This window comes from Tenrec ecaudatus, chromosome 5 (genome assembly GCF_050624435.1).
Source record: "Tenrec ecaudatus isolate mTenEca1 chromosome 5, mTenEca1.hap1, whole genome shotgun sequence".
Lineage (NCBI taxonomy): Eukaryota > Metazoa > Chordata > Mammalia > Afrosoricida > Tenrecidae > Tenrec > Tenrec ecaudatus.
This window is the reverse complement of record NC_134534.1, coordinates 142,514,885-142,529,714: the sequence shown is the minus strand read 5'-3', so window position 1 is coordinate 142,529,714 and position 14,830 is coordinate 142,514,885. Positions and strand designations below refer to the sequence as shown.

The 14,830-nt window shown below is 40.7% G+C and overlaps 1 protein-coding gene across 3 annotated transcripts in view; it reads right to left on the bottom strand.

Moving 5' to 3' along the window:
• The window catches only part of FHIT (fragile histidine triad diadenosine triphosphatase), a 1,786,389-nt gene that overhangs the window by 1,515,432 nt on the left and 256,127 nt on the right, over positions 1-14,830 (bottom strand). The gene's annotated exons all lie outside the window — the stretch shown is intronic.

Here is a 14,830-nt window from a genome sequence, read left to right as displayed (position 1 = left end):
TCACAAGGGTGGGAGGGTGGGGGAGATAGGGAAAAAGAGTAGTTGATACAAAGGGCTCAAGTAGAAAGAAATGTTTAGAAAATTATCATGGCAACATATGTACAAATATGCTTGATATTATTAATGTATGGATTGTGATAAGAACTGTAAGAATCCCAATAAAATTATTTCTTTAAAAAAAGCGATAAAGAGTCGAGTGGAAACATGCCCTGCTTGGAAAGAACATCTCTGAAGCATCCCAAACATTTTCCAAGGTCATTACTGATGAGGAGACATGGTGCTAGTCTTGAGGCACAGAAAGCAAACATCAATCAAGCCACCTTGCCAAAAAAAAAAAAATGTCAAGTGAAACCACAGATGAAGATGACGCTCATTTGTTTTTTTGATTGTGAGGAGGGTAGGGCATGTGGAGTTTGTTCCACCAGGTCCGACTGTTAATCAAGCTTTCTATTTAGAGGTTCTGAAAAGATTGCATAACAGTGTGTGACACAAAAGGCCTGATTTGTGGCAGACGGGGGACTTGTTTTGCCAAGCTGACTATGCACCTGCTCATGAACCTATCTCAATGTGCCAGTTTTGAGCAAAAAACAGCATGCATCTCTTGCCTCACGCACCTTACTTACCTGACCCACTCTGTTGGAATTTTTTTTTTTCAGTGAATGCAGAGGGACATAAAAGGACAGCGATTTCACGGTGTAGAAGAGTTGCGCTGTCAGCCATTCAAACAGGAGAGTTTGAAAAATGTTTCAAGAATGGAATCGCAGCTTTGACAATGCTATAAGTGTAATGGAGAGTACTTTGAAGATGATAAGATTCCTTTGTGAAAAAACAAAAATAAATGCATAGCTTTGGGGCGGAAAATTCCGTTGTTGTTTTTTTTTAGGTACCCCCTCCTATGTCCCTGGTTCACTTTTGGAGACATCTTTATCATTGTGCTGTAGTACATCATAGATTGTTCCCATGGGACATAAAGTGATTTTATTGATAGTAGCATTATGTTAGTTAATTTTAAATTATTGTTATGCAAAGGATTTTATACATGTGGAGGACATTTTATTAGGTCCTAAAATATGGACTTTAACATGTATATCTTCATAACTTTGGTATTTGGACACCAATTGCATATGCCATGAGGGCTGGAGATAAGATAATTCCGGTTACATTCCTTTATAGGGCAGGACATTTCCTGGCCAACTCAGACATGCAACAGCAAGGCAGAGAGTCTCCAGTTCCCAAGCCATGTAATCTTCTAATCTGCTCCACCAGGTGGGGAGGTAGTGTCCCTACCTAGTTACCATTCACTACATATTATCCCCTTAGAAGAATATCTTAAAAACTATATCAGGAGAGGCAGTCTTCTTTCAGATGGGATCAGTTCTCCATTTTATGGAGAGAGGGTGAAAACCACTTAATAAGCCCTGCCTTAAAACCATGTTCTATAGTCATCCTGAATCAACGGACAACCCTAAGAAAAATTAGTGAACCTCACTGGGATTTGGGTCCTGCTTGAGAATGGGGGAGCACCTGTCTGTAACAGAGAAAGCAATCTGATGATGGGTAAGATGGGTGGATCATCCCACATATGAGCAAAAAAATTAACGTTATTCATAGAAGCCCCAGAGGGAGAATACACCTAGCATTATGTCCCAAACTGAACACTTTTGGCCTGGTGACCTGGACAGCATCTTATAGACAAGTGGGACATTGAACTTTGTCCTTTTTGAGATGCATAACAGCCTTCAGAGACCAAACTAGACGAATCCCAACTGGAAACCCCATGGGGCACACTGGTCTTTGAATGGAACTCCTTGTAGCAGAACCAAGGAACTGAAATGTTCCCTTGAACTCTAAGTGGGGAGAAGAAGCCAACTATCACTATCCCAGGTTAGGGAATTGGTGGTCATTGGACTTTGGATGGGTTTGGATCCATTGCTCTGAGGGCGCCCCATGAATGATGATCAGAGACCAACATATTGTTGCTGTTTCCATTCTGTGACGTGTATTAGCCCACCCACTTTGGGAGCCCATTTGCAACAGACGACAGTTCAGAAAGAACTTGAAGAATCTTCTTTTCTAAGGACTATCCCGCAGAGCAAAAAGTTTGACTTAAAGATGAGTGGAAGTTTTATCATTTACCTTTTAGACACGCTGAGAACAGTAAGCCTTTCCATTGCATTCGTATTTTTATTAAGCATACAAAAATTCAATTTACAGGTGTCTTTAGTTACACATTTCCTGACTGACGTAAAATGTAGAGTATCTTTATAATAACTATTTTAAAATAGATTTAGGTTTCTTCCATGGCATCTCATAATTCAGGGAGAAAATGTCTAAATGAACAAGCAGAGGAGTGACTTTAAGTGCACAGGAGCTATCGTGTAGTTAATTTAGAGGCACGGTGGGGAATAAATAAAGAGATATGGGAAAAGTAACCAGTTCTTGGTGGGAGGTGGATGACTGAGTAATGTGCAAACTACTGTTTACATATTGCAACCAGCTTGTGGCCCAGAAAAAAATGAAAAGATAATGGCACAGCCACTACCATGTTTGTGTTATAAATCTCCAAAGGAAGCTAAAGAAACAAAACCCAAACTAGAGCACCGCATGGAGAGCACCAGGTACCGAGTACTTTGAATGAAGGGACTGGAAAGTAACAGTAACAGCTTAAGATACAGTTGCAGACGTGAGTAAACTCAAGACTATAATCTACCAAACCACCTGTGTTGGGTGAAAACTTTTCATCAAAACAGATAGTCGCAATACATCTAAAAGGACCCGAAACTATGTTATTCAGGCTGTAAACTCCACTCACCGTCATCAAGGGGCACTGGTGGCATAGGGGTTAGTCTTTGGGCTGCTCAACACAAAAGCAGCCGTTGGAAACCACCAGCCTTGCAAACCCACGAGGGCAGGTTTACCCTGTCCTATAGGGTCATGTGAGTTTCAGGTTGTCCATTTCCCACAAATGAGGAGACTGGCATAAGATAACAGTTTGGTTAATTTTTAATTTTCCAAGCAGCATTTGGTGGACATCTATGAGTGCTATCGAATGCGACCGTCATCGCCTAGAAGAAAAGACACCATCGTTGTAGAAGAAGTTGGGAGATCACGATCTCTCCACCACAAAGGATTCTATGTCCTTCCATTGTACATATGGTCACGCTGGGTGGAAACCAACTCAAAGGCCCTGACAACAATGACATTTGCAGAAAGATAGTAGAAGAGATGCAAGCAACTTGGTTTCAGGGAAGAGATCCTTCAGCAGTTCAGCTTGACGGAGATTTTGAGTCCAATGACATGCAAGGACAGGGAGGGAAAAAATGAAAGAAGACAGCGTTGGACAGAGAGAGACCTCCCAATGGTGGCTGTCAAGAAGGAAAATAGTCTATGTTGAGTCACAGTCTTGGAAAGTCACAAGGGCAGTTCTACCTTGTCCCATAAGGTCACTAGGAGTCCGATTAACTCAGTGGCACTGAGTTTGTTTGTTTTGTTTTGTTTGAGGGACTTTAGACCTGGAAGGCTCAGTCACTGGAGGCAGGCAGCCCTGGGAACCTTGTGTGACTTCCAGACTGCGATCTTGGAGGGCATCAAGCCTAGCAGATGGGAAAATAAGTCAAATTTCTTTAGAAAGAGCTAGGTAATGCATCCCTAAGTCCTCAGCAACACTTGTGCCACAGATTGGTGAACATATTTCTAAGCACCGGCATTTAAGAAGAGTAACCTTTAAGATTTTAATCTTCCAGAATCAGTATAATGAAAAGGCCACTTAAGACACAAAGGCAGGGCCATTAACAGGTGAAAAGTTACAAGAGCATCACATCGTCCTCCAAACACCACCTCCAGAAAACAGACCTCTTGCCAACTGTAACAAAATGGCCTCTTGGACATCAGACCTACTGGGAAGTTCTGGGAAAAGATGACGTGTAAACTGTTTCTCGGCTCCTTCCATCTACATGCAACAAATTAACTTGGAAGTTACTCAATGGAAAAAAAATTTAAAGAAGAATTTGAAAGCTGGAAAGAAGGAAATCAAACCAGCTAGGGAGCACAGAACTTGCAGAACAAGGATGTAGTAAGTTCCCTGTTTTTATTGAATCACTTATATCACCTGGCCTGGACCTTGAGAGACCTGCAACTCAGAACCGCCTCCAGAAAGGACCTGTTCCCTCAGACCAAATGACCCCAAAAGGGGAGGTCTATCAAAGACCTAGCGGGAGCTACAGCCCCTATGCCACAGCCAGCCTTCCAAGGAGCACGGGGTCACATAGCCATCAAAGAAATGGTCTGTAGCATATATAAAGAGTTCAAAACTCCAACAATAACAGCAACAAATCCAATTAGAAAATGGTCCCAAGAGAAGAAATCATTTCACCCTAAAAGATATACAGATGGTAGACACATGAAAAGATATTTAATAGTATGTCTTTAGAATATTATGACATTAAAGTCACAATTGAACTATCACAACACACCTACCTGAATGGCTAAAATAAAAAAAATGGTGGAACATCAAATGCTCAGAAGGATTCAGAGAAACTGGATCACTCACACATTGCCATACAAGAGTGGTATGTTGTTGTTGTTGTTGTTGTTAAGTGCCATTGCACCAGTTCTGACTCATAACAACCCCATCTTCACAAATGTTATGTCTGAGTCCACTGTTGAAACCATGGTGGCACTCCATCTCATCAAGGGTCTTCCTCATGTTGCAGCCCTTCTACTTTACAAAGCATGATGTCCTTTCCCGGACCAATGGTAGGAGCTCTGGTGGCATAATGGGTTACTCATTGGGCTGCTAACTGTGAGATCAGCAGTTTGAAACCACCAGTTGCTCTGCTGGGGAATGATGAGATTTTCTATTTTTTGGAAACTCACAAGGGCAGTACTACTCTGAGTCCTTCCTTAAGGATTGCTAAGAGAACAAACTCAAGGACCTTGAAGGGTTTTGTTTTGTTTTGTTTTGGTTTGGTTTTTTTTACTGTTTGGCTTGCATGGTTTGGTTTTGGCCTGTCCTGACAACATGTCCAAAGTACATTAGACAAAGTCTTTCCATCTTGCTTCTAAAGAGCATTCTGAATGTACTTCTTCCAAGGCATGTTTGTTTATCTTTCAGCAGTCTGTGGTACATTTAGTATTCTTTGCTAGCATCATAATTCGAAAGCATCAATTCTTCTTTGGTCTTACTTATTCAGTGTTCAACTTTCACATGCATATGAGGGTACTGAAAAATAGTCATTCTGAAATTGGCGGTTCCTATTAGAGCTGCAAGTGCACCTAGCATACAATACAAAAAATTGTGTTGTTGAGCATTATCCAGAGAAATAAACGCTTACTTGCATGCATAAGTCATGTGGTAATGAATGTATATTGGAACTGCATTCACTATAGCCCAAATTGGAAGCTAATAAATGCCTGTCAGTGAACAATTTTAAATAAACTGAGGTAGATCCATAGAATGGGATATTACTCAGCAATAAAAAGGAATGGGCTATTGAATCACATGTAAGTGAACCCCAAGGAAATTATTCTGTGTTAATGGCAATAATAACAACAAAGCACCTAATCCTAAAGTGATAGCATTGCATGATTGTTTTCGGTAATATTCATGAAATACAGTTATAGAGATCCAGAACAGATTCATTGATGCCAGGGTTCAGGGATGCGAGGAGTCATGGGTGTAACTAGAGGTAGCATAAAGAAGTCTTTTCTGATGGTGGTGTTAGTATCTTGACTGTGGTAACAGTTTTACGGATTGTACTCATATCAATTCCCTAGTTTTAATGTGGTTCTACAGTACTGCAAGATATTAACTTTGAGAGAGGCTTTATGATGGAGACACAGGACCTCCCTAGACATTTGTCTGCAACTTGTGGTAAAATACATTTATGTCAAAATTAGAGCTTAAAAGAAAAAAACAAAACAGACTCACTATTGCTTGGGTAACAATCCCTAATCTAAGCATTGTTCCTTGTGATATTTTCCCAGCATTTTACCTCTCACTGGAACTAGACCATCAAACCATCTCAGATAGCCATGCTTCCAACAACCTCTCCCCTTCCCCACGCCCACTTCTCTCCTCCGTACCCCTTCTTCACGGCTGTCGATTGGGCTCCCCTGGCTGGCTTAGCAAGCCTCTGTGTCAGCTCCTGGGTTGCCTTGCAACTCTTCCTCGCCCACCTGTCCTATCATTCTTGTCTTCCAGGGCTGGTGCTTGAGATACTGTTGAAAGGGACTTTGTTATTTCTTCTCCATCAAGTATAGACTGAATTTGATTGCTTCTGGCATTTTTCAGCACCATAAGAAAAGTAAAGCTTGCCAGAAGGGCTTTTGGGTTTTTATATAAATAAATTATTGTATATAAATTCTCCCAGGAGAAATCCATGTCAGTCTACAGAAAGTGGCGCTCTCAGAGGACCCATGCCAATTGTCTGTCAATTTTGCACTTTGATAGCCATTTGCAATCTACAAAGGAAAAAATCTATCTGAACAGAAAAACCACACAAGATTAATTTTTAAATTAACTGAATCCTTACTCTTTCACAAACTAGCCTTTAAAATTGCATTGACCAAGTACTGACAGGCTTTTATACTTAAGTTTTTACACATATAAAAACATTAATGACGAAAGCCTTCCTTTAAAAAACTCTGGTAATCCCAGCATTCAATTATGATACGCATTTCAGTACCACCCTGTATCTGTGCTCTTTAAATGCAATGCTAGGACTCCTCCAATACTGATTTTTCTAATGCTGACCGTTAATTAAAAGGTAAAGAACGATTACCAGGGTATCTGCAATCAGGCTTTTAGCATAAAAACATCAATATCCAGTAATTGAGAACATTTGGGGACACATTTTAATAAGCGAAAGAGTCAGAGTGAAGAAAAAGGAAGTGTTCTGCGTTTTTTCAAATCCAAACTAAATCAGTATATTCTACTGAAAAGTCGTAATTGTCCAGGCCTTACAGTCAGCTGACCCGTTTTTTCCCCAACAACAGATGCTAAAGGGAAAAGCTAGGGGCAGCCATGTACATTGACATAATGCTCGGAGATACAGCACATCAATAGTACTCATACAGTGTTTGAAGTTTTAAGGAAGCTAACATTTGGAAGCAAAATATGCCCTGGCAATGTACTTGTGTGTGTTAGGTAATCTTCAGCCTTGAGGGCAAGCAAATCGATTGCTAACGAATGACCACACTGCGGGCCTAGTAAAGCATAGCAGGGCACTTGTGTTGAGCGCCTAGAGAGTAATAAATAGTCCACACCCGAATGGACTGCTCAACCTAGCACTAGAGTCACATGGTAGCCTCAACCTGAATCAGCAGAGACATCATACAAGCAGGAACTGCCCATAGGCATGCTACCCACTCAAGCCTGGCTTGACTGCCTGGACCTCACTAATCAAATTTACCAACACTCACCCAAGTCACTACAAACAATAACAACAAGAAAAGCAATATAGAGAGTAGGTAAATTTAGTTTCAAAGATGTTCCCTAGCTTTAGTCAGGATCCCAACAGGCCACAGATGAGCCACTCAGTTTAGAATAATTGAGAGTTGTTGTTGTTAAGTCTTGTCGAGTTAGTCCCTGATGCGTGATGACGCCGTGCACAATGGAATGACATTCTGCTTGGTCCTGTGCCACCCGCATGATAACTGTGGGTCAGATTGTTGCGATCCATAGACTTCGCTGACTGGATTTCGGAAGTGTTTGCCAGGTCTTTCACCTTAGTCCATCTTAGTCTGGAAGCTCCAGTGAAACCTGCTCACCATCACAGCCACATACCAGCCTCCGCTGATGGGCAGGTGGTGCGTGATGTCCATTGTTCATCAGGAATCAAACCCAGGTCTCCTTCAAGGAAAGCAAGAACGTTACAATTGTGCCACGGTCGCATTGCGCAGTAGATAGAGGTGCCCGGACCCTGGAGCTGTTACCATCCCAAGGCATGGCTGTTATTGCTCAGCTGACAGATAAAAGGTCAGTGTAAGAATGAACTCAGAGCTCCACAGGAGAAGGAACTAGTGACCTGCTCCCATTAAGCAAAAACAAAACAAAAACAACTTCTGAACCAGTTCTGCTCTTCACCTGGGGTCACAAGGAGTCATAATTGACTCGATGATACAGAGCAACAATGGGCCAAAGGGAGAAGAGAGGACAGTGCTGAGTGGAGAAAGTATCAAAGAACATACAATAAGAAGAGGTATGTGTGATAGTCTAGGTACTTTAGAGAAACAAATCCACATAAACTGATGTATAAGAGAGAGTTTTATATAAAGGCTAAGTGCACATCAAGACAACATCCCAACCCAGTGCTGCCCAAGCCCACAGTCCAACATCAACCCATTAATCCATATGTCTGACAACAATCCAGAAAGTCCTCCTCCATCTCAGGAAACAGATGCCATGATGTCGACTGCAGGAGGAAAGCCGAGTCAGTGAACGTGTAAGCATCTCAGCGCTGGCAGGGGTCTCCACACCGCTGCTCCAGCACCCAGGGCTGCATCAGGGTAGGTCCATGTGGCTTCTCCTCAGGGATATCTTGCAGGAAATCAGCCTTGCAAGCGGAAGCAAGGAACTGCTAAGGCAGCTGCACCCTGGTGCAACCATCACAAAGCAAGTGACCCGAGAACTCAAGAGCTCAAAAGGTGAGGCTCACTGAGCCATTTATCCCTCCGCCCTTCAATTAACCCCACTTGTGTTTATCGGTCAGGTTGGCACAATAAACTAATTCAATAAGTATTATCTTCAACTGAGAAACACAGCCACTCCAAGACAACTTCATAGGGTAGAAACTAAAACAGCTAAAACCTGACCTGTCTCTCTTCCCTTTTTCTAATCCCTATTAGCCACATCATCTCAGGATTCAGAAAGCAATGATATCCATTGATAAAGTCCAATTAGGAAAGCAGGTAGAACCTGATGGAATCCTTGATTCCCTATCTGACTAACTGAAAATTATTGTGAACATTAAATCATATGTACAAAGCACTCAAGAGTCCTTCACACACAGTAAATGAATGAGAAGTGTAAGATGCTAAATATATAAGTGTTTTTCATTATACAAGCCAATTTAATAATTGTCTATACCTCATGCCATTTTCTCCCACAGGAAAAGTGAAGAGGTACGAGAGAGAAGCCAACATTTCCTGAGTGTCCACTATAATTTCAGCATAATGATAATTAATCACTTGGTATATGACTATGAGAGGTCTTTAGAAAGCTCACAAAGAATACATATAATGAAAAAATTGCATAGATTTAATTTTTTACACAACATAAACATGTACTAGTTCATTATGACATATCTGAATACAATTTGAACATTTTGAAGCACTACGAAGGATAATATGTCTATTTGAAAAAAGCCCCTTTGAAAATGATATGGATTCTGTTAAATTCAAAGCAAGGAGAAACATCAACTTTGTGGTGAAGCTTGGGTAAAATAATGGTGACATCTTTGATGCTTGACAAAATGCTTGTGGGAGCAATATCCTAAAGAAACGATCAGTTTACAAATGGGTAGGGAATTTTAAAAAGGGATGAGATGATGGTAAAGATGAAGCCGACAGCAGCAGACAATTCACACCAATTTTCAAGGAAAAAATTTATCTTGCCTGTGCCTTACTTCACAAGGACTGATGATTAATAGCGGAAACAACAGCCAACACCACAGACATCAGAATCACAGAATTCGGACTAAAAGATTAAAGTTGAGCAAACTCTGCTGTGTGGGTGCCCCAGATCAACTTCATGTAAAAGCAGAGCTTTCAATACCAACCAACTCATTGCCGTCTAATAGACCCTGACTCCTAGCAGCCCTATAGGTCTGAGAACTGCCCTGGATGGCTTTCCGAGACTGTAACTTTTTAGCATGGAAAGCCTCATGCTCCTTCAATGAAGCAACTGATTTCTAACTGCTGACCTTGTGGTTCGAAGTCCAGATGATAAGTTCAATATTACTGGGGTCCCTCCATGCTTTCAATGGAAATTTTAAACATGTGAGATCAAGATCTTGAAGCATTCGTTAGGAGAATGGTAGCAGACAAAAGAACATGGCTTGACCAGTATGATCCTGAATACAAAACACAACCAAAAGCTGGAAGTGGTCCAGTCAAAGAAAAAGCAGGCCACAAGGTCTGTCTTCCAAAGCACAGGTGTGGATCTGAACCATCAACTTTACAAAGTCCAGGGTTTAACCATTTGGATCACCCACTGATTCCCTGATTCCTAGTCCTGGAATAGTGTTAGGGAAGCTGGTTAAAATATGTGTGTGTTCTTAGCAAGGTTTTCTACATATAAATGACCAAGAAGTGGGAAAAGCCACCTACTAGTCATGTCCACAGTCACTTCTCCGATCCACATGGTTCTGAGTCTGAGGGTAGAAAAGGGACGAACAGGCAACAGACTAGAACAACTCTCCCAAAGAAAAGTTAAAGAGCAGAAAGAATACGTGCTACTTTGCTTATTTATCTACTTAGGTGGTGATGGGGTGTGCAAATGATAAAAATAGTCGAAAGTCATATTTGAAAATAAAGTAGTTGGCAAATATTTTGACAGTAAAGTTTTTTTAAAAAGGTCTCACTTAAAGAGATCTAGTGGTGTAAGAGTTACTTGTGGTTGGAAGTTTGAAACCACCAGCAGCTCCGGGTGAGAAAGACTGAGCTTTCTGCTCCCATAAACAGTTAACGGTTTCGGAAACCTACAGGGGGTGGGTACATAGCATATGCATCAGCATTGACTTGATGGCAGTGAATTTGACTTGAAATACAATTAATGTTAATAAATAGATTCATTTCAGTTTGGAACCTCCTTTCAATCGTAGTTCTTGTTTCCAGATAAGGGACTAGATTTTAATCTAAAGAAAAACAGAAGTCAGCTTCAAGCATGACTTTTAGGAATTACCTTTTCTTTTATTATTTTAACAGAAAAAATAACCAGAGTATTTTAAAATTATTTTAATGTGAAAACATCCCCATCCAGGACCATAACAAATGATTAATAACCAAGTTCTTCATAAGGCTCAAAATGTTTTGAATCCATTATTATAAATATTTACCATACTCTAGATTTATGTGGTAAATTTAGATTTCCTATTGTGTAGATGGGTATAATATGTAAGATAAAGATTCATGTAGTATCGATGTCGTGTGCAGATTTATAAAAATATAAACTTATATTTAAGTTTTATTTTTGGAACAAACAAAAATTGTATGAAAAATTTTAATATGGCATCAAAGTACCACCAATTGACTGAAGAAGAAAACTCTTAATTTATTTACTACCATTAGTTATGGTTGAAGGAAGGCACTGTAACTTTTAAGAAAATATACACCATGAATTTTTCTTTAGATTGGATCTTTCAGTGTTAATTTAGAAAAGCTGAAGCTCTAGTAAAGAAATATATGCCATGTAGATCTTAATTAAACATCTTTACTCACCCTTCAGAAAACTTCTAGGTATCTAAATTTATACATAGCTCAGAAAATTATACAGAAAAAATTGACTTAAGCTATTGACATATTGGATGGGAAAGAAAGGAGAAAAAATCTTATAGTATATTCTTTTCCACTTGAAATATAAAATGCTTTATTTTTTACATGAGTACAGTTAATATTTTAATGTAAAATGATGCTTCTTTTACCTTGCCATCTTTTTTAATAAAAATTCAACGTAGAAGAGTTAGGCATATATAAAGTGGTTCATTCAAGCTGATTAAAAGTGTGAATGATAACTTAGTCAGTGGAAGGTGGTTTCTATATATTCTATTGCCTTTGCTATTTCTTTAGTAGTCATCTTGAAATCCATCTAAACAATTCTCTGTGCATGGACATTTGCAATAATGTATTTACAACACAAAGGTAGGCACTGTCATTTGATGCCATTTACTGTATTTTGAAGCACTCTGAAATCCAAACCTCACTTTTTTGGCATGAGAGTACAATGGTCTCTTCATCCGTCAACTTCAATCGACTATCTAGGCATTAAAAACATGACTAAAATTCTAAGTGGAGATAGATACATTAGCTTAAGTAGGACTAGGAAGTATCATGTTTTCTCTCAGGTGAAGAGCTCTTAAGTGATACAATTTAATCTTCCATAAAGTTAAAAAAATGCTCCTTGATTTTTATTCTTTGAATGGCTCTTGGTTGTTGCTAGATGCCATTGAGCCAGTTCAAATTCATAGCAATCACAGGTGCATCAGAACAAAATAGTGTCCAGTTCAGCACTGTCACAGTGATTTGTCTATTGAAGCTCATCGCTGAGGCTACTGTGTCACTCTCTCCCAGGGGGTCTTTCTCTTCTTCACCGACCACCTCCTTTCTAAGCACGGTGCTATTCTCCAGGGACTGGGGCCTCCAGATCACATGCCTGAAACACAGGAGATGAAGTCTCGCCGCTCTTGCTTCTAAAGAACATTCCAGCTGTACTTCTTCCATGATAGAGTTGTGTGTTCTTATGGCTAGGCCTTGGCATCAACAATATTCTTAACAAAATCATAGCGCAAATGCGTCAAGTCTTCTGCAGCCTTTCATATCGCTGGCCAGCTCTTACCTGCATATGAGGCGATTGAAAATACCGTGAAAATACCATGGTTTGGGTCACCCGAGGCCTCAAGCAACATCTTTACTCTTTAACACTTTAAAGAGACCTTCTGCAGCAGACGTGCCCAATGCAGTAAGTCATCTGATTTTCTTTCTTTCTTTTTCTTTCACATCTTGTTGTAATGTGAGCGAAAGTTTACAGAGCGGGTCGTCCGTTTTACATTCAACAATCCACACATATCTTCTTTCATCGCATTCACTGAGATCCTTTCCATGTGCCTTCACTTCCTTGTCTCCTCCCTCCCTGTGCTTCCTGTTTTCATTCCTTTTTCGTAACCCTTCTGAACTGTGACCGGACGTAAGTGATGCCCTTTTGATTTTAAATGGCTGGTTATTCTCAAGTTTGAACACTTCACTAATCTCATTGCACTCCTGCTGACCTGTCTATTCTTTCTCTGAAATCTGAGCCACCATGGTGACTAAGAGCCATATTCTTGGGAGTCTGTTCCATGAACATGGATGAATCCAAGTCAAATGAAATCTTTGACGCTCTCCTGTTTGATGACATTGGTCTAGTTAGTATTGGTCCCATTGTAAGGATTTTTTTCCCTTGATGTTTAATTCACACTGATGGATGTAGTCTGGGGTCTTCCTCAGTAAGTGATTCAAGTCCTCTTGGATTTTGGGAAGCAAGGTTGCACCATCTATGTATTGAAGATAATAAAGTCTGAATTATAGTTCAAAACTAGTGTCCATTAGTTACAACAGAGTCTGACTCCACCATAGAATTTTTAAACTTGAAAAGAGCATATGCTAGTATTGTCCCCATATAGACCGGGCATTTTTTCTACTACTGTTCAATGATCAGCTTCCACAGCACATGCAAAGGCCCTCCACCATGCTCGATGCCACAGCGGAAAGCCTTCGGTTGCTGTTTGTGGCCCGCTAGTCATCTACCATGCATGGCAACTTTATGAATATATATCAGAATAAAAGTGTGCCATCTTTACATTTGCTGGTATATTTGAGTCCATTGTGGTGGTGACCGTGTCAATCCATCCCAGTGAGAGCTCCCTGATGTGTGCTGGCCCTCCGTTTTACCAAACATGATTTCCTTTGTGAAAACTTGGTATTTCTGGATGACATTTCCAATGAAGCAAGTCAAAGTTTAACCATCTTGACTTCTGAGAAACCTTGTGGTTGTATTTCTTCTAAGACGGATTTGTCCATAGTCATTCACGATTCTTCTCTAACACCCAAATACAAGCACATCCGGTCCTCCTTCTTCCTTGTTCACTGCCCAACTTCTGCATGTATGTGAGGTGATTGCAAAGACCATGCATCAGAGCAAAAAAAATCTTACTATAGTGAATGAAGGGGGAAGTACAGAGTGGAGGCCCAAAGCCCATTTGTCAGCCACTGGAGATCCCCTTGCAGAGGGGTCTAGTGGAGGAGATGAGTCAGTCAAGGTGCAATATAGCACCGATGAAAAATACAACTTTCCTCTAGTTCCTAAATGCTTCCTCACCCCACTATCATGATCCGAATTCTACCTTGCAAATCTGGCTAGACCAGAGGATGTACACTGGTACAGATAGGAACTGGAAACACAGGGAATCCAGGGCGGATGGTACCTTCAGGACCAGGGGTGTGAGTGGCGATACTGGGAGGGTAGAGGGAGAGTAGGTTGGAAAGAGGGAACTGATTACAAGGATCTACAGGTGACCTCCTCCCTGAGGGACGGACAAAAGTGGATGAAGGGAGACATCAGACAGGGCAAGATATGACAAAATAATAATTTATAAATTATCAAGGGTTCATGAGGGAGGGGGAAGCAGTGAGGGAGGGGGAAAAAAGAGGACCTGATGCCAAGGACTTACGTGGAAAGCAAATGTTTTGAAAATGATGAGGGCAATGAATGTACAGATGTGCTTTACACAATTGATGTATGTATGGCTTGTGATAAGAGTTGTATGAGCTCCTAATAAAACGTTTTAAAAAAAATAGAAAAGACCATGGCTGGAGTCAAACTCACCTGAATCTTAAGAGATGCCATTCATCAGTTTGGTACCCTACACTTCTCTCCTTCCAAGTGTTATGCCCATTTTTCTCCAAAGGATTTCCCTCTAGCAATGAGGGCCTCCCACCTCTGGGAGACAGACGACCACACTACTCAGCTCACCCCATCCCCACTCAAGGCCCAAGGCTAATGACTGACCCACGAGAAGTAGACACAGAGGAGGGGAACAACATGCTCCCTTGCCTGGCTAATGGCAGGACTGAGTCT